The following is a 27685-nucleotide window of genomic DNA, read 5'->3' as shown; positions in this document are numbered from 1 at the left end:
CTTTGCCATTTTCCCTTTCTTCTTCAGTATCAGACATTCTGAACTGTAGAGTCTGGCTTGACAACCATGTTATAGTCCTGTAAAATATATTAAATATTATTCTCTTGTTGTATCTATTATATACTAATCTATAAGTTAGCTCCATCTTTCTGGCCCTTCCTTTATTTGCTTCTTTATCAAGCCCATTGACTGGATCCATTCACTAAGATATTTAAATTTATCCGACCTTGATTTTTCCATACCTTGTTTCCAGATGCTTTTCTTTATCATGTTTCTATTTCATGTAGGTATTGTTTTCTCTGTGATTTCATGACATTTTTCAAGCATTATTGGGGCTTCTGTTTTATCTTTTGCTAGTAATGTCATGTAATCAGTGAACACTAAACAATCCACCTTCACACCCTGCTTCATTGTACCCAAACAGATTTCTTCTCTCCCTTCTTCTTTTATAGTTTCCTCCATGTTCTCATTACTTTTTCCAGGATGATGTTAAAACAAACTTGGTGATAGTCTGTTTTCTTGCCTGACTCCTGTCTTAATCTAAAAGGGCTCCAAAATTTCCTCAAGAATTAAACTTTCAAAATGGTTTCTGTTAGTGTTTGGATTATAATTATCCTCATTTGGCATCAATTCCAAATTCTTCCAAGACATTGAAGAGTGTCTACTGGTCAGTGAAGTCAGTGAACACAGCTAACATGTTTACCTCATATAGCTCTTACTGCCAAAATGTTTTTCAGACTAAAGATCTGTTCCACGCATGATCTTCCTTTTCTAAATCCCCCTTGGTTTTCACCTATTTAATGATCTACCTGTTCTACTGTTTAGTAGTGCCTTGAAAAGTAAGTTCTCTGCAGAGAACTTACACCATTTAATCTGAGATATAGGGAAAAATGAAAAAAGTCCCCAGGGAGTGGAAATATGCTATTATACACCCACTCCATAAGAAGGGAGACCATACCAATCCAGACAACTACTGTGAAATTTCACTATTACTATTTCTTAAAAAGTACTTTTCAAGGCACTACTAAACAACAGCCAAAAACTTGGAGCAATGAAAAAAAAAAAACACAGATTGTGGAACAAACCATATGATGATGCTCTTGAGGAGAGACTAAAGGTATGGAAGAGATGGAACTCTAACCAAACAAAAGAATATTGGAATGACTTCAGACAACAAATAAAAGCCACTGCCAAGATCATCAGAGGAGAAGACACATTATGACTAAGACTGGTTAGAAAGAATAAGAGAAGACTTTAAGAAAAATAACACTATGGATTTCTACAGAACTTTTAAGGAACAACTGAAAGAATACCAACATTCAAGTCTGTTTTAAAAAAAGGATGGCACAGTAGCACTGGGTTACAAGGAGAATTGCCATCTTTTGGCCAATTATTTTGAAACCCTTTTAAACTGGCTGTTGTGTTTTAATAATTCCAATTTGACTTGTTTATTTTATAAATATTTTTGTTGGAGAATTTCTGTGTCGATCCTTGGTGTCTTCTTTCCTCTGTTTTGGTGTCTGTGTGGTTGAAATGTTATTTTCATTTTCGACAGGAAGTGGTCTTTGCAAAGTTCAAACTTGTACATACTTTGACATTCATAATCTCACATTCGTTTCTAGTAGTAGACCTAACATTGGATTCTTCTTCTTTGGGAGGGCTTTGAATTGCACAGTCATGAGTTTTAGATTGATCTGCTTGCAAAATGTAATTAATTTTCCTCCATTTCTATTTGTTCTTTTATATGGAGGATATTCTCCAACAATCTTTTTGTATTTCCTTTCTTTTCCTATCTGGGCATTGAAATCACCAACCAGCATTTTAACATTTCCTTAAGGAATTTTTGACTTCTCATTTTTTAGTGTTCCCCAGAAGTATTCTACTTTCTCCTTGTTCCTTTTGTTATCTTGGTTTATGGGAGCATGGGTGTTGATGATAAAGTAGGTATTGTTTCTGGATCTGAATGATAAGGAAGAGATTCTTTCTGACGGTGAGTTAAAGTTTGTGATTGAATCCATTATAGTTTTCTGACCACAAAAGCTGTCCCTAAAATTGGCAGTCTTCATTTTGAGACTGTGTACCTGGCTTTGCCCTTGTATATTCTAAAACCATGTGACTCTACTGTCTTTTCAACCGGAAATCTTGTTTCTTTTAATCCTAGAGTGAACATGTTTCTTTCTTCCAAACTTGTAGTCAGTTTTCTCAGTTTTTCGTATTTGACATAGTGTACGGATGTTTAATGTTCCAAGCAGATGTCTTCGCTTAGGTCTTCTTTCCTGTGATGAGATTCTAGAAAGTTCTGACTCTTCCTTACATGACATTGTGGGCTCTCCATAATTCCAGTTGCACCATTCTTCGTGGTGAGGGATTTTCATTTCTGGCTGCTCCCTGAAGTATTTGTCACCAAAAATGTCTCCATCAAGTCAATTGTTGAAATCATTGAGAAAACAGGAAATCCTGTTTTCAAAGATAGAACTGAGGTTGTAAGCTCCAGAATCCTTTTTCTCTCAGGGTGGGTCCCCAATCCTTTGAGAATCCCTTCTCTACCTACAAGGCAGTGGGTTCAACTGATCAAGCCCATTTGGGAAGGACTGCCCCTTCTGCCAGTTCTGCCATACTGATTATCATCATCTCCTCCTTCATTGCCATTGAGGTTTTTAAACCCTGGTATGGATAAATCAAAAGGTGTGTTTGGTCCATGAGAGCTATTTTACTTAACTCAAGTTGGCTGTCAAGCCGGCAAGAGCCCTGCTGTCCGCCATCTGGGATGCAAATGTCCAGTTATAGATCAAGGATGTAAAGATGGATTTGTTTGAGTTAAGATTGGTAAGGTCATCTTTGTGAGCTGTTACTTTACCCCAACTGAGACCGGACTTGAGGATGCTTTTCATGGGATAGACAATAACTTGGTTGTGGCTGGAGTTTTCAACACCCAGGCAGTGAAATGGGGCATGCCTCGACCAGACTCCAGAGGGCGGGGTATAATGGAGATGGCTGCCAGATTGGGTTTAATGGTAATGATGGCCAGGCTGCCATGGAACTATATCTGATATGACTTTTGTGACAGATAACATTACATCCAGAATTACTGCATGGTATTTAGTTGAAAATTACACTGGAAGTGACCATCAATATATTGTTTTTTGTGTGTGTCAAGAAACTCAGCAATCAAGGATCTCTTCATGCAAGTCAGTCAGGTGGAGCACAGCCCGTATGGACAAAGATAAGTTCCTTGATCTTTTGTGGAATGGAATACAAAGCATTGCAAATAAATGTCATGCTCACAAAGGAAAAATAGCAGCTAACAAGTATGTTGAACTCACAATGGGGCTAATTCAGCAGGCATGTGATGCGTCCATGACTAGGTATAAACAGCAACACAATAAGCGTCCAGCATATTGGTGGACTGAAGAAATTGCTGACCTGAGAAGACAGTGTCTGCGACTTAGACGAAGGGCAAAAAGTGATGAAGAAAGAACTTTCAAATGCAATTAAAAGGAATAAAAATAATAAGTGGTGGGAATTGTCTAAGAACAATGCATGGGGATTAGGTTATAAAATAGTCATGAAGAAATTAGGAACACTCTCGAGTCCAGTCATGCAATCACAAACCCATCAAAGAAAGAGTGGATAAATTATTTCCTGACAATTCAGAAAGGATTGATGATGATAGAGGAAATGATCCAAAAAATGTGCCACACTGTACATCCAAAGATCTGATCACTGCTCGATAGCAGGTGCTTTCTGTAATCGCTGGAAAATAGCCCAGTTGGTTTTGATCAGTAAAGGCACAACTGGGTGTTATAGACCTCTATGTATGTTGGATACTTCTAGGAAAGGACTAGAGAATCTTCTACTGTACAACCCAATCCTTCCAGCAGTTCACCTAACTAGGGATCTATCTGATTGTCAACATGGATTTTGCAAGGGTCACTCAACAATTGATGCGGTCAGGGAAGTAGTGAACATTGCAAAAAGAGCACAATCAGGCAATCATTATTCTAGAAAACTGATGCTTCTTGTGACCTTAGATGTAAAAAAATGCATTCAGTTTGGCAAGATGGAGTGATATGTTGGAAGTGCTCCAAGAAACTTTTAAATTGCCAGAGTATCATATGTACATACTGAGAAACTATTTGAAAGATCATATCTTAGTATAAATTATGATATGGAAGATGGTCAGAAAATAACGTGGCTCACAGCTGGTGTGGTCCAAATCTTTGGAATATTATGTATGATGGATTATTATGGCTGAAGATGTGAGAAGATGCGAGACTTGTGGGCTATGCTGATGATGTGGCTGCTCTGATAGTAACCTATAATTTGGAGATGGCTCAACTTAAACTGAACCACTGATGTGGTGGATACAAGAATGAATGATGAATCACAGACTGGAATTAGCAGATCATAAAACGGAAATAATTTTTCTAGCATGGAAAAGGATTAATACTTTTGTGTCTATGTAAGTTGGACAGATAGTCATTGAAACATCTAGGAGTACAAATTGCTTAGGTATAATGCTTGATACCAAGCTCACTTTCTGGGACCGCATTCAGCAGGTAACAGATAAGGCAGCAACATCAATAACTTTGCTGAGTAGATTGGTGAGTATAATATTAAAGATCCAAAATCTAGTAAATGGCGGCTTATGTTGACTGTCCAATCAATTATATTAAATAGTTCTGAAATTTGGCCTGAATTTTTGAAGGTTGAAAAGTATCAGAAAAGAATGACGGCAGTGCAGCAGAGAGCAGCTTTACAAATTGAATGTGCATATCGCACGGTGTCCAAACCTGCAGTTCTCACAGTAGCAGCAGTAGCTCCTATTGATTTATTAGATTTAGAATGACAGGAAATTTGGCATACTCAAGGAGAGCCAGGAAGGAAACGGGCAAAGAAGCCAGCTCTTGTCAAAGAATGGAGCAGTGGCAACAGATGGAAAGGTGATTTATGAGGGAAACAGATCAAACAGCTGGTTTCATCCTTGGTTGAATGGGTCGAAAGAAAATTAAATTATTACTGTACACAATTCTTGACAGGACATGGATACTTTCAAAGTTTCCTTCGGAGAATAGGGCGAGTGAGTAGCCCACTGTGTATTTACTGTGGTGACATTGATGAAGTATTCCATACATTTTTTGGTATGTGACCATTGGTTATCACAACGAAGATGTTTGGAAACTAAGCAAGTAGATCTGACACCACATAACATTGTGCATATTATGCTGCAAAATCAGGAATCTTAGGATCAAGTAGCAGTTAATGTGGAAAGTATATTGCGTCTAAAGGAGGGAGATTTAGATGCCTATGAGCTACAATAAAGGAGATATGAAGGAAGGAGGAGGAGAATAAGGATAAGAAGAAGAAGCTTTGTGCACAACACCATCCTGAAGTAATGTGAGAGCGATTCCGGTTCAGAGACATATGTTGTGGGAGAAGGGTGTTTTGGTTTTCAGTGTGTACGAGTCCCACACACTTGTGAAGTGTGGACCCTCACAACCGTCTTATTGAAGATTTTCCACATTTCCTTGTAAAAATTATTATTATTTTTGGAAGACAATTACAAAATTATGATCCTCCTCCTTTACTGCTAAAACATGAAAATGGTGAATTAGGACACAATAATAGTGAAAACACTGAGATCAAGGTAAAAGCATTCAGCAAACTTTTGAATAGCACAGAACCACAGGAATTCCTACACATACTCCAATAAAAACCAAAATGAATAATATAAATCACCCAGTATTCCAAGAAGTAGAAAAAGCACTCTAGGAATTGAAAACTATAAGGCATGTGCAATGAGATCACATTTTTGTAGGAATGTGGAGAAATGCAAGTAATATGGTTTGGATTTTCTTACACATGGCTTTAAAAAATATTTGAATCACAGAAAAATTTCCTGTCCTTTGGATGGCAGCAATAATACACCCTCTTCACAACAAAGAGGTGATAATTTCTTTTTTGCTTTATGTCGCACTGACACAGATAGGTCTTACGGCGACGAAAGAGGCGAAAAGTGTGATTCTGAGAATTATAGAGGCTTATCTCTCCTAGACTGTACATATAAGATTTCTTCCTGCATCTTATATGAAAGAATTAAAGAACAATGAGAAGAAGAACTAGGAGAACACCAGGGAGGTTTTAGATCATGGAGAAGTTGTACTGAGCAGATCATTACTCTCAAATTAGTTATGGCATATTACAAGAAATGAAATAAGCTGCTTTCAGTAACATTTGTAGATTTTAGGAAGGCATATGATGGCATACATAGGCCTTCAATTTTAATAATTTTAAGGAATTTTGAACTCCAACCAAAACCATTAAACTTATAGGACTTACTTTAACTGATACCAAACCAAAAGTTAAGTTTAGAGGGGAAATTTCTGATCCGTTCATGATTAAAACTAGTTTAAGACAAGATGACTGTCACCTTTGCTATTTAATTGTGCATTAGAATATGTAATGAAAGAATGGTTCAAAGAGAATCCTAAAAAACAAAAATTGGAAATTCTAAGCAAAAATTTGTTCAAACTGTTTGGGGCTTGCTGATGACCTTACATTATTATCCATTAATGTTCAGGAAACTGAGCATCTAATCAGATCTCTGCAGGAAATAGCACAGAAAATAGATCTTAGAATTTCTTTTGAAAATACTGATATCATGTTAATTGATCCATCACTCGAAAATAAAATTAATATTCGAAACCAACTTTCAACTTATTAGGTCGTGTTACGTACATTTAGTATGTGTTGAAGAGATGTTAAGTACAGAACAAAAAAGGCCAACCAGACACCATTGGGATCCGAACCCACAACCTGTAGCTCAGAACCTTTCCAACAGAACAAAGATGGCCTAGGCCACCTTAACTCAATTGGTAGAGCAACCGACGTGAAATCGGGAGGTTGTGGGTTCGGATCCCACTGGTGTCTGGTTGGCCATTTTTGTTCTGTACTTAACATCTCTTCAACACGTACTAAATGTACGTAACACGACCTAATAAGTTGAAAGTTGGTTTCGATTACAATGCGGTCGTGAAAATTCAATATTCATTAAAATTAATATTGATGAACATGAAATCAGAATTGTTGTTAAATTTAAGTATTTTGGTGAAATTATAACTTATAATATAAAAGAAAAACTAACCTGGCATAACAGAATATATAAATTAAACAAAGCAAATTATGTCACCAAAAACCCATACAATAAAGATTGAAAGCTTATTGACTGCAGCAAAATTAAAACATTATAAATCAGTAACACAGCCAGAGGTGAGTTATGCAAGTGAAACTATTTTCAAAACTACTAATACAGCTGAAATTGATAAAATACTTAAGATAGAAAGAAAAATAATTCGACTGTGTGGTATTATGTTTTACATACTATCCACTTCATATCCGTATCGACTATATGATCCAATTAATTGAAGGAAACAAGAATCCACCTGATCGATAATTTCACTTTTATTTAGCCTTAGGCTATTTCAATAGACATTAGATTAAAAGTTCAGAACAAGGTTTCCAACACTCAAAGACTTATTATCCGTTACGTTTTTCAAACTCCAACTAACAGCCGCATTTTTCCTGCTGGTTACAGGTCGTGATACAGACGATCCAACTTTTTTCAATTCAAACTACAAATAGCAAACTTCATATTCGAAACAAGCCACACCTCTCCACCCAACAGGAGATAAGAGACGTGAAAACACCGGATGCCTTCTTAAGGAAACTTTTTACCAATAGCTCAACAGAAATACTTCACATAGTGCATACAAGTTCTTCAGTAATCAACGAACTTATGGAAAATTTCACAAGACTTATAGTGAACTATATTTTAGTCCATCAGTGTTTTTAACATTAAGATTTTTATTAATAAGTCATAGTTTAACTAACAATCGCCTTCAATGCATCCCCCCACCTTTGCCCCCCCCCCCACATCCATTCACACATGCACTACTAACACTTGTTTTTAAGGTTTTAAGAAAATTGTGAGACTGTTCTTAGCTAATTTTACTTTTGCTAAATGTAAGCAGCTGATGATGAATGCAATGCATTCGAAACATGTTCTGAACTTTTAATCTAATGTCTATTGAAATAGCCTAAGGCTAAATAAAAGTGAAAGTATCGATCAGGTGGATTCTTGTTCCTTCAATCAATTGGATGTGTGGTATTAATTAACAATATCAAGTTAATGGCCATTGAAGAATAGCTTCAAATAACACAGTTTATAAGGAAATCAAACCAGTATTGAGTACAATTAGAAAGATGTGCATATAATTTTTTGGACATCTTATTAGAACACCAGAAACTGGAATTAGTGGAAAAATAAAAGAAAAATTATGAATTTGTGGAAAAATAATAGAAAAATTATGGAATAAAAATACTGGGTTTAATGGATCACAGAAATTAAGAATGATATTAATGAACTACAAAACAGACAAAATTAAGATTCTTAATGACTCACACGTGAAACTAGAAAATTTAATAAAAGGGCAAAAGGTAGTGTTCTCAACTGAAAAAAGGATGTCAGCATCTGGGAGGATAAATAAATATTAGAAGCATAGAAAAGCTAAATTATCTTTGTATAATTAACTGGAGAGGTCCTATGTTGGCCATAAAATGTTACAATCATCATCATAAAAATTGTTAAAAACTGCTGAAGGTTTGAAAAGTTTGGCAAGATTTGATAGAATTTTGTTTCAGCTTGGAGGAAAGGCAAACAGCAGTTGTGGTTCTATGACTAGCAGCAGGATACATTCTTAACCCAGGAGTGGTGGTGCGGACTCTTTTGTGACCTGGTGCAAATTTGTTTTGTTTGACTGCGCTTATTTTTTAAACTTAGAGATCTTCACTGTCACACATAGCTCTCTCTAAATTCCTTGCCTTTCGTTTGAGGTCAGTGGCATTGTAGTGAGGGGTATTCATTCTTAGAAAGAGGGATTATTGTCTAGTGGTGCAATAAAATGTCTCGTTAGATCCCGTGTTACCAGTCCTGTTCGTCGGAAGTAGGCCTACAACAGCAGCAGTGTTGAGTGTACCCAGTGACTTACTCGTGTAATCTTGTTAGGAATTCATTCAATCAATCAATCCCTTATCACTGAAATGATTTATGGAGAGTATGAGGCAAGGGTGATAATTAAGGTCTGTGGAAGAGGAAGATGTTTTAATGAGAATGAAGTAGAAGTAGTAAACTTTAACAGTGATATACGACAGAACGCTAATGAAGATGTATTAAATATTAGCAATGACATGATTCCAAAACCAGCTATTTCATACCAATATTGACCTATGGGATTGAAGCGTGCACACTCACAGAGAAAGATTCATCAAGACTGCAAGCATCAGAGATGAAATTTCTTAGATCCATCATCCAGAAGACCAAGATAGACAAGTTAAGAAATGAGGAGGTGAGGGAAGAAGCCGGAATAAAGACATTCCTATTAGACTGAATTGGAACATCCAGACTACGGTGGTATGGGCATGTGAGGTGGTGGTGGTGGTGGTGATTATTGTTTTAAGAGGAAGTACAACTAGGCAACCATCCTCTATATAACACTAATCAGAGAGAAAAAATGGAAGGGTCCGACATTTCAAAAAATGAAGGTATCGGCCAAAAAAAGACAAGGGCCACGAAGGGCGTAAAAATGAAAGACTCCCTAGCCTTCGCAAACCTAATAGCATCGGGGTCTGAAAAGAACAAGAGTTGACCAAGGGAGGTCGGATAGGATAGATGAAAGTGAGGAGTCTGGCACAAGTAACTGGAAGCAATGCCAGGAGTCAGCTGTGGGGCCTGTGGTTGCCAAACGATGCTCCAAAGCCCCTGGGGCCCCTTTCAGTTGCTTCTTATAACAGGCAGGGGATACCGTAGGTGTTATTCTACCACCCCCACCCACAGGGGGATACGGGCATGTGATGAGGATGGAGCCTACAAGAACAGCCAGGATAAGTTTGGAAAGACAGGTGGAGGGGAAAAGACCTGCAGGAAGACCTAAAACCTGATGGATAGACATGATTAAAAGTTGATCTAGTTACCAGAGGATAGACAGTGGATGATGTTCTCCATGACAAGTGGTATATGAACAGGAAGAAGTGGAAGAGGCTCATTAACAGTACCCGAGAAACTGGAACTGTACAATGATGATGATGATGATGATGATGATGATTTACCACTTTGTCAATGGTTTTGGAATACAATAGAGAAGGAGGTGTTACAGTACTAATAGCCTATATCTGCTTCATTCATTACATCCCTGACCCGGTCAATGACTGGAAAACAGGTTGTAGGTTGTAGGTAGGTGTTACAGTGTGGAAAAAAATTCTTCCTCCTAATAACTCACCTTATTGAACCCATAACATTGTGACTCATTTATTATTAGAGAAACTCGTAGTAAGAAATGTATCAAGCTGAGCTGAGTGGCACAGACGGTTGAGGCGCTGGCCTTCTGACCCCAACTTGGCAGGTTCGATCCTGGCTCAGTCCAGTGGTATTTGAAGGTGCTCATATATGTTAGCCTTGGCAGGTAAGAGAACTCCTATGGGACTAAATTCTGGCACATCAGTGTCTCTGAAAACCATAAAAAAAGTTAGTGGGACTTAAAGGAAATAACATTATTATTATTATTAGAAATCTATCTTCGCCTGAAGAAGGTTTGAACATTTCTTTCATGAATGATAATATGTTGCAACGCAATGTAAATTGTACGAACCTGGAAATTGAAAGAGTCAGAGGCAATTATACTGGCAAACAAATAACTTATCACAATACAGATTGTCATGAAGAAGTTAATTATTTCCAGTAGCATTAACTACTTTGGAAGAACCCCTCCCCGCCATCCATGGATATACTGCAGGAATATCATTACATAGTGAGCAGTATCTCAGCCTGTCAGCTGAAATATGCATGAAAATGGGCTTAATAATGCATGATAATAAAGATTATTCCTATGCAAGACAACTTATAATTTTACATGGTGTCAAGCTAATTAGTATTGGATATATACATTTATTTTCAATAAAATATCATAAACATAATATATCAATACTGTATATAATGCATAAAATTTAGTAATTTTGTTATTAGAGCAAGATCAATCATATGGTCAGAAAGTACCGCATACCACCTCTCACGTTGCATGAACGAGCGCCACCAGTCCAGGGTTAAAAAGAAGAGAAACATGCAAAAAAAATCATTTACATGAGAAAAATATTAATGTGGTTATCTTTAACAAAAAATTTTCAATGTATTTACTGCCATAACATCATTTGCAGAGGTTATGTTATATTGCGTTTACTCACATGCAGGAATATAATTTCATAGTTAGCAGAATCTCAGCCTGTCAGCTGAAATATGCATGATAATGGGCTTAATAAAGATTATTCCTATGCATGACAACTTATATTAACTGAATAAAAATGATAGCAATGCAAAGGAAATTTATATCTTACTAGCAAGATACCCGTGCTTCGCTACGGTAATATACTGAAATTTATAATTGTTTTTGCTAATTGCTTTACGTCGCGCCGACACAGATAGGTCTTATGGCGACGAGGGGACAGGGAAGGGCTGGGAGTGGGAAGGAAGCGGCCATGGCCTTAATTAAGGTACAGCCCCAGCATTTGCCTGGTGTGAAAATGGGAAACCACGGAAAACCATTTTCAGGGCTGCCGACAGTGGGGTTCGAACCCACTATCTCCCGAATACTGGATACTGATATAATGGTCCGTTATTGGACATTATAAATTTTCCAGCTAACTCATTCTTGGTTGCCTGCGTTTCGCCCTCATGTGCTAAGTTAGGCTCATCAGTTGGGACTTAGCACACCACCCAAGACGCAAGGCTAGTGCATACCGTGGAGGCTGCTTGCTTGCTTCAATGCTTTCATTCCCCACCCTGAAGGGGTGGGGCGGGCCACCTAGAGGGTGTCGCCCTCTCTCTGGCCAAGAGATGCGGGCGGGTTGGGGAGATGTGATGGAAGAAGGAGGTGGGTAAAGGATGTGGAGAGTTAGGAGATGGGAGAGGATTTGCGTCTTGTCTAAGTGCTGGTATATAAGACTTTATTGATATTTTGGTGAGTTTTACAATGCAGACTGATGGATGAGGTGATACAATTCTTAAAGATGAGTATGATGTGCTTAAGTCGGTCGGACGTAGGGTCCGGGGTAGCTATGGGAGGTTAGGAACTGGAGGGTGGTGGTGATGTTATGGAGAGATAGAATGAGGAGGCGAAGAAGGTCGTATGTTTGGAGAGGTAGAGGGATGGGTCCAGTTGGGAGAGGGAACGGAGTTTGTTGTAGATATGGGGGAACACAGGGGAGGGTTGGCTGGGGGCGGCGGTGTGAATTGATCGATGGTTGGCGGTTTCGTGGGGGTAGGGGTGGGGAGTGGGAGGGTGCTACTCGATGGCGGCGACCATAGACTTGTGCGCCGGTACTGATGAGGTGCTGGGCGTCTTCTTTACTGGGCATCTGGAGGCGCATCATGAAAGTAGGTCCATGGCTGTTGTAAATTCTGATGGCTCTAAGTACATTGACTCCAGTTTTCCGTAGTTCTGGGATTATGTTTTGCTCGGTAGCTTCTGGAGATATCCCACGTAGTACACAGCTGAAGACGGCTGGTGGGGGCGTCTGTTGTTGGTTTGCTGGTGGTGAGACTGCGGCGTCCGGCGGAAATTGCAGTGGTGGGGTGGCTGGGGTCTGCTGGGATGATGACATTACTGAGGATGGGTGGGAAGTTGTGACGGTGGTGAATATGTCTGGGGAGGGGGTACAAGTTGACGGAGTTATGGTTGTGAGGGTAGTTGTTGTTGTTGTTGTTGTTGTGGGTAAGGTTGGTAGGGGCGATGGGGGCACCTGGATGATGGGGATGTGATAAGGGTCGGCTTTTATTTGGTTCAGGATGCATGGGGGGGTTGGCACCACTGCGTAGGTTTTATTATGGATGTTTGCTCCGGTGGTGAACAGGCGGCGTTGGGCTGCTTCTCCTTCTAGTTGGACTAAAACGTGAGTAGATGGTGCTGCGGTCTGACCGTCCTGTAGTCTGAAGGCGTTGAGAACTGGAACGTCGTCTGCTTGGAGGTCTTCAAATATGTGATCTTCGGGAATGTGGAGTTCCACGCCAGGGATGAGGCAGTAGGTCATGATGAGGATAGGCGACTGCCAACTAGGCGTCTGCCTGTTTGTGTTTATAGTGGGCCGACTGAGTGAGCTATTAAAGATGATGGCCACCCAGCCGAAAAATTTCGGGCGTGTGTTATGTGTGTTCCCCTCTCCAACCAGAGCAGGTCTTCCCCGTGGAGGCTATCTATCTATCAAATGCTTTCATTCCCCACCCTGAAGGGGTGGGGCGGGCCACCTAGAGGGTGTCGCCCTCTCTCTGGCCAAGAGATGCGGGCAGGTTGGGGAGATGGGACGGAAGAAGGAGGTGGGGAAGGATGTGAATGTGTAGGAGATGGCGAGGTGCTTTATTAAATCAAGGGGTTTACAATAGGAAGTACAGAAAATTTTTAACAGTGGTGTTACAGATTTACAATTTCGTTGGTGGCATGTTACAAAGATTATGCACTGCATTATAAGCATGTAGGGAAGCATGGTGGGGTAAAGAAATAATGCAAAGGCTGTGGGACTAGTGAGGGGTGTGTGAGAGGGGTGAAAGAGTGGGCTAGGTTGTGGAAGATACAAGAGAAATGATGCAGTGAAGTGAGTAAGATATGGAGGGGGTTTGATAGGGCTGGTGGTGGGGGAGAGAGATCGGGTGGAGGCGGGTAAAAACGGATGTGTGGACTCGGTGGAAGAAAAGGTGGCGCTGGCCGGGGACGGCGACGAGGTGTGGGAGGTCGGGTGGAAGTTTGGGGAGAAGAACGAGAGGGTTCAATCTGATGAAGGCGGCCGTGGAGATGAATTCCGTTGTCGATGAGGTGTTGGGCGGTGTCCGGAGTCGGTAGATGAAGTCGAACAAGGCACGTAGGTCCTGAGGCATTGAAGATCCGGGTTGCTCGGCGCACTGGTGTTCCGGTCTGGCGAAGGGCTTGGACGATGGTATCCGTGGATAAGAGCGGGTCCACTCCTCGAATGACGCAGGTGTAAGCTGGCGATAATGGTGGCGTCGTGTCGGTGTCAGGTTCAGATGCTGCTTGTTGGCTTGATGGAGTAAGGTTGGGAGGGGAGGTGATAGTAGTTGTCATTATAGGGGTGGGATGGGTAGTAACCGAAGTGGTGAGAGAGTTTGTGATGGGGTTGTGAACAGAGGAGCTGGTGGTGGTAATAGTGGTGGTGGTGATCGTGGCGTTAGAAGTGAAGCAGAGAGAGGACAATGGTTGTGGCGGGGTGGGGTAGGGAGATGACGTAGAAGCAGCCGTAGAAGAATCAGATGTAGGAAAATCAGATGAGTAGTCCGGTAATTGTTCAAGAACTTGGCTAGGAGTGGGTTCCACGCGATGAAGACGACGGCGAATATGGGCACCAGTGGCGAGAAGATGGTCACGGTCGGTCGGAGAGGTGAGAAATAGTAGGACCTCTGGTGCTGGAGCGGAGCCTTCGTAGAGTCTGGTTGCGCTGTACACTCCTGTCTTGCGGAGGTCGGAGAGGATGGTTTCTTCTGAGATGGAATGGTGGACGTCCAGGACAATACAGGAGAACATTGTCTATAGCCGACTTCCAACTAGGTGTCTGGCCGATATGCTTGTTGGGTCGGCTGGGTGCGATGGTAAAGTTGTGACGTCACCCGGCCGAATCAAAAATAATGAGGAGAAGGATCTTGAAAGAGAGAAAGTCTTCCCCGTGGAGGCCACTGCATAGGCTACTTGAAGCCACCAGCAGTGCCAATGCACTATGAGAACTATGTCTCATTTCCAAAAATTGATGCCTGCCTGGCCATCAGATAATACAGATGTTGATTCCCATAGGGAATTTAAAATATTTGTCCCGAATGAGTAAATTTATAATACCAATATAATGGTCCGTTATTGGACATTATAAATTTTCCAGCTAACTCATTCTTGGTTGCCTGCGTTTCGCCCTCGTGTGCTAAGTTAGGCTCATCAGTTGGGACTTAGCACACCACCCAAGACACAAGGCTAGTGCATACCGTGGAGGCCACTGCATAGGCTACTTGAAGCCACCAGCAGTGCCAATGCACTATGAGAACTATGTCTCATTTCCAAAAATTGATGCCTGCCTGGCCATCAGATAATACAGATGTTGATTCCCATAGGGAATTTAAAATATTTGTCCCGAATGAGTAAATTTATAATACCAATATAATGGTCCGTTATTGGACATTATAAATTTTCCAGCTAACTCATTCTTGGTTGCCTGCGTTTCGCCCTCGTGTGCTAAGTTAGGCTCATCAGTTGGGACTTAGCACACCACCCAAGACGCAAGGCTAGTGCATACCGTGGAGGCTTTATTCTTTATTCAAATAGTTATTTCATTCCTGCCCGGTAAGGGGCAGGCGGGCCACCAGCTAAACATGTAGCTCTTTGGCCGGTGAGTGAGTACATAAAAGTAGAATTTTGAAACACATACATAGAAGTATGTCTCGTACATACTGAAAACAAAACATAATCAAATACAGATTGAAGCAGAGAAAATAAAAAAACATAAACAAGTATATAACAAGGAAATATTATGTGATTTCTTCCATGTCAGTCTATTTTTCATTGATGTCGATTGGCACACAAAGTATAAACGCACAACACATCGTACTGAGAGAGAAATGTCTTCAGTTCATCTTGACGTACGATACGAAAAACACTATGGTGGAAGCAGAAAGAAATGGACGTACACTAGTGGAACAATGAGGACGCGAAAAACACAGAATGATTGAAAATGAACACGGATAGAGATGACACTGGTAGTGTCGTAAAGCACTCAGACACAGATATTGGAGGCCGGTACCACTGCCGCGAGGAGCATCGTAATATCCAGTAAAAGAAAAATTAGAATAAAAAGGCAGTGGGACAGGGGGGGAAGTTACGTGATAGGGGTGGGGAAAAGGTAAGAGATAGCAGGAGAGCGGTCATTATTAAGGATAGCGGTGGCAAGAGGAGAAAGGTTGAGGGCTTCTTTAATCGCAGAGTGATTGATGGCTAGGGCAGATTGTAAGTATTTGAGACGAAGATCATGGACATGAGTAAGGATGGTGGGGAAAGAATAAAGAGGTTGGAAGTCAGCAGAAGGGGTGTCAAAGGGGAGATGGTATGCAATACGCATAGCATGTCTGTCAAGTTTAAGCAAGGTCACGTATTGTTGTCTGTCAGCTGTGAGCCAGGTCAAGGAACTGTATGTTACGACAGGGCGAATAAAAGATTTATAAACTGTGAGGATTTGGGAAGGACGGAGGACCGTGGAGGCTTGCTTGCTTGCTTGAGAGTTTTCATTCCCCGCCCGAAGGACGGGGCGGGCCCCCTAGATCGTGTCGCGATCTCTCGGGCCAAGGGGAGCGACGATAACTGTGAGGAGCAACGAATGAGTGAGATGGGAGGAGCGATGTGACAAATTTAAGGAGGTGGGCTACGGGTGTGCGAATTTTAGGGGATTTTCGCCAGGATTGAAATTTAGAGAAGATTGTGAGGATAGCATTGAAAGGTGAGGAGATGCAAGGACGTAGTGAGATTATGAAGGGAAGATATTAAGTACCGGATGAGATGGAGTGGTGGAGGTGGGTAAGGAAGGAAGCTATATGGGTGAGGAGGTGGACTGACAGATTGACTAGGTGAGAAGTTGACTGCCTGGGGGCGACGGGGAGAATTATTGGTGGGTTGTCTGACAGGATTAGGGGGAGAGATGGACGGTTCTACTCGATGACGTTGGCCATATATGTAAGCTCCGTGGTCAATGAGGTGTTGAACATCTGTGGCGCTCGGGACATGGATGCGTACCATGAATGTTGGCCCTGTTGCATTCTTGATGCGGAAGACTCGGCGGACTGGGATGTCTTTAGCTTGTAGTTGCTGAAATATGGTCCTTTCGGAGAGAGCCGGGTCCACTCCACGGATGACACAGCTGGACATTCTGTGAGAAGTTGTTGGTGGCTGCGAGGGCGATGATGTTGCGGAGGCTGCTGTTCTGGGTGAAGCTGGCGAAGGCGGTGCGTCGACTGTGGTAGTCGTTGTTCCAGGAAATACATTGGGATGTGAAGGGAAGGGCGAAGTGAGGAGTGAAGAGGTCATTAGTGAAGGTGGGTGGCATGGGACAACTGTTGTAACAGCGATCTGGGAAGTACGGAGGGTAGATGTTGGAGTGGTCGAGGTGACAGTGGTGGTCGTGGTGGTGTAGGTGGTGGTAATAGGAGTGATGTAGAAATTTGACGAAGTCTGTAGTTGTGGTGGTTTCTGTGATGGTGTAGTTGTAGGCTCGGCTGTAGTATAGGCAGTTGGCTGGGCTGACGTAGTTGTTGCCGGGATTTCTTCTACTCGATGGAGCTTGCCTTGGATATAAACGCCATTATCAACAGCATTCCAGAAGTCAGCTCCAGATGGAGTATAGAGTAGCACATCAGTTGATGGTCCTGGGCCAGCGGAAGATCGTATGGCATGGTGGATGCCAATCGCACGGAGTTCTGCTTCAATTTCTTCTTCGGGGATAGCTGGATCGACATTCCTGGCGAGACAGATATACAGAGTGGGGAGGCCGACTTCCATCTTGGTGTCAGCCTGATATGCATTTTTGGGTTCGGCGAGGCAGCAAAGTTAGAGTTGGTGAGCCACCAGGCCGAAGAAAAAGTAATTGGAGATGCGCAGAGAATAAGGCAGTCAAGTTTCGAGTTGCGCGAGAAGGATGCCTCCTTGTGGATCCCGTGGAGGCCACTGCATAGGCTACTTGAAGCCACCAGCAGTGCCAATGCACTATGAGAACTATGTCTCATTTCCAAAAATTGATGCCTGCCTGGCCATCAGATAATACAGATGTTGATTCCCATAGGGAATTTAAAATATTTGTCCCGAATGAGTAAATTTATAATACCAATATAATGGTCCGTTATTGGACATTATAAATTTTCCAGCTAACTCATTCTTGGTTGCCTGCGTTTCGCCCTCGTGTGCTATGGGAATCAACATCTGTATTATCTGATGGCCAGGCAGGCATCAATTTTTGGAAATGAGACATAGTTCTCATAGTGCATTGGCACTGCTGGTGGCTTCAAGTAGCCTATGCAGTGGCCTCCACGGTATGCACTAGCCTTGCGTCTTGGGTGGTGTGCTAAGTCCCAACTGATGAGCCTAACTTAGCACACGAGGGCGAAACGCAGGCAACCAAGAATGAGTTAGCTGGAAAATTTATAATGTCCAATAACGGACCATTATATTGGTATTATAAATTTACTCATTCGGGACAAATATTTTAAATTCCCTATGGGAATCAACATCTGTATTATCTGATGGCCAGGCAGGCATCAATTTTTTGGAAATGAGACATAGTTCTCATAGTGCATTGGCACTGCTGGTGGCTTCAAGTAGCCTATGCAGTGGCCTCCACGGTCCTCCTATATATTGTCGGTTCGTGGATGTTTCTCGATGCAGTGATTTATACTTCTAGAACTTTCGAGCAGCTTCGAGTGGTTTCTCTTCTCTTCCTTCAAGAAGGTTCGAGTTCTCTCTCTGTTGTCGTCATTGCCTTTCTTTCTCGTCGCGACGCTTCGATGGCCTCTGCTCAACCTCCGCCGGGCTCGCCCAATATGGACGCCGAGAACATCAAGACGGGTCGTCCTCTCTCTCCGGAATCTGAGACGGACCGTAAGAAATTGTGCGGCCAGCCGGCCGGCTCCAGTTCGTCTGGATCTACACTCACGTCACCCAGCTCTACTCCCACTCAGGTTTCCGGCATTAGCCGCTTGAATCTCCTGGACGCTGATACTGAGCAGCAATCTTTACCAGCACCACTTCCATCGACTCCTGCGCATTACTCGCCGGCCCAGCCTCGTAGCTATGCCCAAGCTGCGAAAAATCCGGCCTTGGCTCCCACCATCCGCCAGCGCAGTGTGCTTACTTCTGCTCCTCAGCTACCGCCTGTATTCTTTCTCACCAAGCTTACGAGTAAAGAACCCGATCAACTAGCTCCACAACGCGTTTATCGCATTCTCTGCCAATACATGCCAAACCTCTCTTACTACGACCTGGAACTACAACCGACTCGAGATGGTTCTCTCAATATTAAGACGACTCATGCCTTCATCACTGACTTCAAAAACAAAGTTGGACTGGCCTACTTTGGCAAAGGTGCCATTGCCACGGACATCACTCGTCGACCTCCTGTACGTACTCCTGCTTCATCATCCCGTTCACCACCCTTCCACTCTGTGGTGGCTTATCGGGTATCGAGAGACTGGTCGGATGCTGAAATTACTGACCAACTACAACTGGCCAACCACCAGATTCATCGGGTGGTTCGCATCAAAAATGCTCAAGGACCGACCACTCTCATCAGGATTGTATCCCAGGATGTCAACACTCTGGACGCCCTCCTGCGTGATGGTGTTGTTATCTACGGCATCCGTCACCGTGTGGAGCCGTCTCGCCTGGCACCACCGCAGAAGATCCGCTGTGGACGCTGTCAGCGCTACGACCACGCTGGAACATCGTGTCCGTCGGCCCAGGTATGCGCCATTTGTAGTAGCCAGGAGCACTTGACTAATAATTGTCCTAATAAGTTGCATCCCAAGTGTGTCAATTGTTCCCAACCTCATCCTTCCTATTCCTATAAATGTAAATCCCGTCCAGCTCCCGATCCAGAACACCCAGAAACTGTCACTCCTGTGATTTCCCAGGATCTTCCCACCCACCCCTCCTTTTCCACTCCTACCTTTCACCTGGAAAATGTCATCCGGTTCGTTACTATGCTGCTTCAAAATATCCTTCCTTTCCACCGTCCTTTTATCCTGCAACAGGTTCAATTGGCCTCCCGGCTGGTATTTAATACTCATGTTGACGTAGCTTATTCGGGGACGAAGATGCATTTTGCATTTTTTCCCCTTGCTGCTTCCCCCTTTATGAGTTAAACGTTACGCTTATACTATGCTAACATCTGTTCACTACCAGCCCATGGAGACCTCTTGAACCTTTCCTTGTCTTTGTATGACCCGGATGTCTTTGTTCTTAATGAAACTTTCCTCACGCCTGCTCACCATCCTCGTTTTCCGAAATACCGTTTCTACCGCGCCGATCGCATCGGCGAGGCTCGTGGCGGTGTAGCTATCGGTCTTAAACGTCATATTACCAGTCGTCTGCATTCTTATACTTTTACTACTACTCCTTTTGAATATCTTATTCTAGAAACTTTTCTTGCTAATGGATCCTCCCTTGCTATTGCTACCCTCTATTTACCGCCTCGTACCCCTCCCCCAGTTGACTTTATTACGTTTCTTGATTCCAAATTTTCCACTTATATTCTGATCGCTGATATTAATATTTATTCGTATAATGTCACTCAAACTCTAACTTTCTCTCGCTTAGTTAATGACATCCGGGCTATACAAGTTCCTTTCCCTTTCCCCACTCGTCCTATTTCCAATACCACCCCTGATGCCTTACTCCTTTCCCCCTCCCTTTCCACCCACTTGACCATTGATAAACTTCTTCTGATTGACTCCGATCATCTCCCAGCATTACTTACTATTCCCTCTGTCTCCTATCTGACTCCTACTTCCCCCAATCGCCCTCCTCCTACCCGTCGTTATTCTCAAACTAACTGGGCTAATTACCGCACCACCATTACCAACCTCCTTCCTGCTTCACCCCCTCCCACTACTTTCGCATCTCTTAATGCCCTCATCACTCAGGTCGAACACGCCCTACAAACTGCTGACCATCTCCATATCCCTCGTCACTCCTATCATCCCTCCAAACCTCCTATCCCTCCTAAAGCCCTCTCCCTCCTTCGCCTTGCTCACGATTATTACCATTCCTATATTCGTACCCGTGATCCGACCACCCTCCTTGCTCACAGACGCACCCTTCGCCATGCACGTTCCTATATCAAAGCCATCAAGAAGAAACACTGGACTGACGCTTGTAACAACTTAACTGCCACACATGACTCACACAAATTCTGGACGACTTTCCGTAGACTTACTAAAACTGGCACCCCCTCCCCTACCTACCCCATACTTACTGCTAATACTCCTCCATCTACACCTAAAGAAAAGGCAGATGCTTTCGCGGACTATTTTTCTACTGTTTTTTCCCCCTCTCACCCCCCACACTATCAACATCCTGATGAACCTACTATTCTTCACCATAACGATCCCACCCATCCTCATCTTCAACCGTCCTTCTCCCATTATGGTACAGTTGATTACACTCACCCTTTAAATACGCCTATCACCCCCCATGAAATCCTCACTTACGTCCGCCATAAACGTAATACTGCTCCTGGTTCCGATCGCATTACTTATCGTCACATTCGTGAAGCTCCTTTACTTCTTATTTATCATCTTTGTACCATCTATAATACTTTGCTCTATACTGGCTTCTTTCCTGCCCATTGGGGCCAGGCCATCATCCTTCTTTTTCCTAAACCTCATAAACCCCTCTCCGACCCTCGTTCCTACCGTCCCATTTCTCTCCTCTCAGTCCTTTCCAAGATTTTTGAAGGTATTCTTAGTCACCGCATCTCCCGTTACCTCCACTCACTCCATCTCATCCCTACTTCTCAAGCTGGCTTCCGACCCCACTTTTCTACTCATGATCATCTCTTTCATATCACTGCCTCCCTGGACACTTATCTCCGCACTCATCGACCGGCTGCTTTCATTTGCTTAGATGTTGATAAAGCCTTTGATTCTGTTTGGCATGCTGGCCTTTACTATAAATTATCTCATCTTCCACTCCCACTTACTATTCTTCGTCTACTTTATAACTATCTTAAATGCCGCACTGCCATGATTTCTATCCAGGGTTCTCATTCCTATGTATTTCCTATCGCATCTGGCGTAGCTCAGGGTTCCCCCCTCTCCCCTCTCCTCTATATTCTCTATACGTATGATATCCCTCACCCTGATCCTCCTCTTCGACTGTATCAGTACGCAGATGACCTTGCCATCCTTGCTTTTGCCCCTACTTTTACGTCACTTTCCCGTAAGATACAAACTTATTTCACCGCCCTTGAAACCTGGCTCAATTCTTGGCACCTCACCGTTAATACCACTAAAACTCAATTCCTGACTTTCCGTTCTAAAACCCGTCTCCGTCCTGTTAGTCATCGTCTTCATATTACCCTTTATAATGTTCCTCTCGTAGAGACAAAACTCCTCACCTATCTCGGTATCCAATTTCAAAATAATTTTAAATGGTCCTATCACTTAGCTTCGATACATCGTAAAGCCTTATACCGTTTTCGCGCCCTTCGTACCTTAACTGGGTCCACATGGGGACTGAAACCTCCCCATATTCTAACCCTCTATAAAACCTTTATCCGCCCTTTATTAACTTATGCCTCCTTAACCTGGATTACAGCCCATCCTACAGAATATGCTCGCCTCGCTCGACTTGACAGACATGCCATTCGTATCGCGTACCGCCTTCCTTATGACACCCCTTCTGCTCACTTCTTACCGTACTATGACTTCCCGCATATTCTTACACATCTTCATTCTCTCCGTCTTACCTATCTTCAAACTGGTCATCATTTCCGTCACCCTATTATTACCGAAGCACTTCCACTTTCTCCTCTTGCTACCTCTATCCTGCATAATACTCGAACCCCGCACACTGCTCATCTTTTTCCACCCGTTCCTCTTTAATATCCACTCCCTTCGCACGTTGCGACCTACTTTCGTTACAGCTATCTCCTTTAAGCTTTGGAAAAGTTCATTGCTCCTGGCTCAGGTCGCGCATACTTCTGCCACACTTCGACAATAGCGCCATATGCGCTCGACAAAGTTTGTGTTGTGTAATATAGTGTTTGTGTTCCTTTTCTCGCTTTTTCTCTTCACTAGTGCTTTTTTGTTTTTCGTTATTCTCGTAATTAATTAGTGTTGTTCGTCGTACCTCAAGTATTTCTTCGTTTGTGTCTTGTTTTCTTGCTCATCGGCACAGACTTTATAATGACTCCTTACACTTGTGCAGATATCTTCTGATATACTGTACCCTCTCGTATTTGTCTCTTTTCATGTTCAAGATCATGTTCATTACTTTTGCTGTGTTTGGTGTACCAATGTTTTTCTCTATACCGCAAGATGGACAATATTTCAATTTCTTACTCGTCTTTTATGGACATTTTCTCTGAATTTTTTCTTTGCCCCTGTTTGGATACTGTTCTAATTTTATATATTGTTTGTACTGTATTTTCTGACTTTTTCAATAAACGGGGTCTAGTGGGGGTGTTTCCCTCTCGGGGTGGGATGGGGGTCTCTCACTGGGGTGCCTCTTGTGGTTGCGTTTTCCCCTGCGCCAGTCAATCTCATACGGTACCTTTCTCTTCCTGGCGTGTACGAAACATGCCTTCTCATGTTGTTTTTTCACATGTATTCTTTTCTTCTTCGGCTGAAGAGCTCCTTTGTTGAGCTGATGGCCCGCTTTCCCCCTTCTGGGGAAAGAATGAACATAACCGACTCTACGCTACGCTACGCCTCCACGGTATGCACTAGCCTTGCGTCTTGGGTGGTGTGCTAAGTCCCAACTGATGAGCCTAACTTAGCACACGAGGGCGAAACGCAGGCAACCAAGAATGAGTTAGCTGGAAAATTTATAATGTCCAATAACGGACCATTATATTGGTATTATAAATTTACTCATTCGGGACAAATATTTTAAATTCCCTATGGGAATCAACATCTGTATTATCTGATGGCCAGGCAGGCATCAATTTTTGGAAATGAGACATAGTTCTCATAGTGCATTGGCACTGCTGGTGGCTTCAAGTAGCCTATGCAGTGGCCTCCACGGTATGCACTAGCCTTGCGTCTTGGGTGGTGTGCTAAGTCCCAACTGATGAGCCTAACTTAGCACACGAGGGCGAAACGCAGGCAACCAAGAATGAGTTAGCTGGAAAATTTATAATGTCCAATAACGGACCATTATATTGGTATTATAAATTTACTCATTCGGGACAAATATTTTAAATTCCCTATGGGAATCAACATCTGTATTATCTGATGGCCAGGCAGGCATCAATTTTTGGAAATGAGACATAGTTCTCATAGTGCATTGGCACTGCTGGTGGCTTCAAGTAGCCTATGCAGTGGCCTCCACGGTATGCACTAGCCTTGCGTCTTGGGTGGTGTGCTAAGTCCCAACTGATGAGCCTAACTTAGCACACGAGGGCGAAACGCAGGCAACCAAGAATGAGTTAGCTGGAAAATTTATAATGTCCAATAACGGACCATTATATTGGTATTATAAATTTACTCATTCGGGACAAATATTTTAAATTCCCTATGGGAATCAACATCTGTATTATCTGATGGCCAGGCAGGCCTCAATTTTTGGAAATGAGACATAGTTCTCATAGTGCATTGGCACTGCTGGTGGCTTCAAGTAGCCTATGCAGTGGCCTCCACGGGAAAAGGGGAAGCTCTGTCGACAACACAGGAGGGCAAGAGGCGAGGAGATACACTACACAGCACGCATCGCTTCTTCGTCTCATCCTTTATTTTTGATCGGCCGAGGGGACGCCACATCTATACTTCGTCCTTCGCCGAGCTAATTAGCATATCGGCTGTCCCCAAGTTGGGCTGACGGCCATCCCCAGCCATGTATACTCTCCTAGTCAGTGATGTTGACCCAGCTCTATTGGTTGAAAACATTGCTACTGAACTTCGCCCGCTCGGTGTCTTCAGTGTCACTCGTCTTTATTACGGCTCTGTTCCCGCACCGGAGATACTTCTTCACTTCCACTCTGCCAGTACATGCAACTCTGTCCAAACTATCGGCGTGGTTATCCAGCGCAGACGTCATCGAGTATCGCCTGCCCCAGCAAACATCAGCGCTCCAACACCTGCTCCGCCTGCCACTCGCTTGCCTCCTCCATATAATCCACCCCCACTTCCATCGCCTTCTTGTTGCCTCACTACCATTTCTCCCAACATTTCGCCTACCGTACCGGTCCCTACCACGACAACTCCCACTATCACTGTTACTTCTACGCAACTTTATCCCATCATTTCTATTACTACTACTACCTCGTCCCATCCATCTCCTCTCCTGACCTCTCTTCCTCTCCCTCCCAACTCTGAGCAGACAAGTCACCAGGAAACGTCTCAACCACCATCTAGCGAGGGAACTTCTACCGATCCTTCTGAAAATGCGGCACATCCATCTTCGCCATTACCGCCATCTGATCGTACCTCAACTTACAGCTGTGTTCTGCGCGGTATGGACCCTAACGTACCGCCTGCTGCCATCACACGTGCACTTCGCCAGGCAGGAGTACCTGTCAAGCAAGCATCCCGTATTTATAACTCCGACGGTCCCACATTTCTGGTGAGACTCCAGCTGCCGACGCACGCCGACGTTCAGCGCCTCATCGATCAAGGAATCCACATCTATGGCCGCTATCATCGGGTTGAACCCTCCCATTCTTCTCCACTCCCTTTGCACCGTATGCCCACGCCTCGCGGCCGTCCCCGGCCCGTTCCATCACCCCAATCTCCTCGTCCTCATCTCACCACTCCACCACCTCTCAACTACTTTACGCCTCCCTTACCCAACCCGGACCTTTTCACCCTTATCCTCACTTCCCTTCTTAACTTCTCCTCTTTTTACAATCTTCTAGCCCTCCATCTTTTCCGTCACACCATCATGTAAAGTTCTGTATCTAATATATTGTATCTTTGTCAATAAAGCACAGCAAATGCAAATCTGCCAATAAAGCGCTAGAGAACCTTCACTTCCTTTATCCCATCTCCTTTACTATTTCAAACCGCCTTTTCCCCATCTCCCTCTTTTTTTCCCTCCTTCTCAACCCCGTCATCTCTCCTGGCCAGAGAGAGGGCGACACCCTCTAGGTGGCCCGCCCCACCCCTTCAGGGTGGGGAATGAAAACATTGAAGCAGCAGCCTCCACGGTATGCACTAGCCTTGCGTCTTGGGTGGTGTGCTAAGTCCCAACTGATGAGCCTAACTTAGCACACGAGGGCGAAACGCAGGCAACCAAGAATGAGTTAGCTGGAAAATTTATAATGTCCAATAACGGACCATTATATTGGTATTATAAATTTACTCATTCGGGACAAATATTTTAAATTCCCTATGGGAATCAACATCTGTATTATCTGATGGCCAGGCAGGCATCAATTTTTGGAAATGAGACATAGTTCTCATAGTGCATTGGCACTGCTGGTGGCTTCAAGTAGCCTATGCAGTGGCCTCCACGGTATGCACTAGCCTTGCGTCTTGGGTGGTGTGCTAAGTCCCAACTGATGAGCCTAACTTAGCACACGAGGGCGAAACGCAGGCAACCAAGAATGAGTTAGCTGGAAAATTTATAATGTCCAATAACGGACCATTATATTGGTATTATAAATTTACTCATTCGGGACAAATATTTTAAATTCCCTATGGGAATCAACATCTGTATTACTGGATACTGGCCGCTCTTAAGCGACTGCAGCTATCGAGCTCGGTAATTTATAATTGAATGCTTATCGTTTTATATACAACCCGCCGATATTCATGATCTGACTCGTTTACTGAGAGATTACGGCAACATTCCTCCCATTTTTCAATCTTTCTTTCCAGCAATCGATTTCGTATTTCCCGGGCTAGGTCCAGGTATTCCACCCGGTCAGTTGGGTTCCTAAATCTTAGCCATGCTTTCCTATAAGCATTTTTAATGTGGATCAAATCCTTGAGGAGATCCGGCGTGGTGTCCTCTTAGGTGCCTTGGTGGTACTAAACCGGCGGCCGGACTGCAATCGTAGTCATTACCCGTCCAGGACCCGTTTCCAGCACGGTCCGCACATGTTGACGACGGTCCAGGACATTATTATTATTATTATTATTATTATTATTATTATTATTATTATTATTATTATTATTAGGGTGGTTGAAATTAATTGAATTTAGGTATTATTATTATTATTATTATTATTATTATTATTATTATTATTATTATTATTATTATATATGTTCTGGACCCCACAGCAATATGCAAGACCGCTACTTGGCGGTAAAATACATCTGCTGCCATTGTCATTGCTAACAATGTGACCAGCACCATTGTTGCGCGTAGGTAAGTGTGCGGAATTTCTGGCGATACGAATGAGATACCTCCGTGTATTATTGACCTTATTATAGAGGTGAACAATTTGACGGCCAATCTCATTCCTATCGTTTATTTCAAATGTGTTTAAATGTTTATTTATATGCCAGGAGAATCTACTCTAATCTAAGAACGTTCTCCGAAGGAAAATATGGCTGTTGAAAAAGAACCCAGGAAAGATTAAAAATGATCGGTTTATGATCAGAATAAGTACATCGCAAGTCTACAGTCTGTTTCCTATCATTCGACAGGATCAGTGATGGAATGAATAAAGCCCCATCTAGCGGCGACAATAGGAATTGTGCCGGCTGCCGAAGCTCCCCTCTGGGGCAATGATCGATGAGTGACAAATGAAATGAAATATTGGACAGTGTTGCTGGAATGAATGATGACAGGGAAAGCCGGAGTATCCGGAGAAAAACCTGTCCCGAGTCCATTTTGTCCAGCACGAATGTCACATGGAGTGACCGGGATTTGAAACACGGAACCCAGCT

At 43.1% G+C, this 27685-nt stretch overlaps 1 protein-coding gene across 5 annotated transcripts in view; it reads left to right on the top strand.

The window, feature by feature from the left end:
* The window catches only part of LOC136858147 (cytochrome P450 4c3), a 244644-nt gene that overhangs the window by 146500 nt on the left and 70459 nt on the right, over nt 1–27685 (top strand). The gene's annotated exons all lie outside the window — the stretch shown is intronic.

This window comes from Anabrus simplex, chromosome 1 (genome assembly GCF_040414725.1).
Source record: "Anabrus simplex isolate iqAnaSimp1 chromosome 1, ASM4041472v1, whole genome shotgun sequence".
Lineage (NCBI taxonomy): Eukaryota > Metazoa > Arthropoda > Insecta > Orthoptera > Tettigoniidae > Anabrus > Anabrus simplex.
This window is presented reverse-complemented; position numbering and strand designations above follow the sequence as displayed.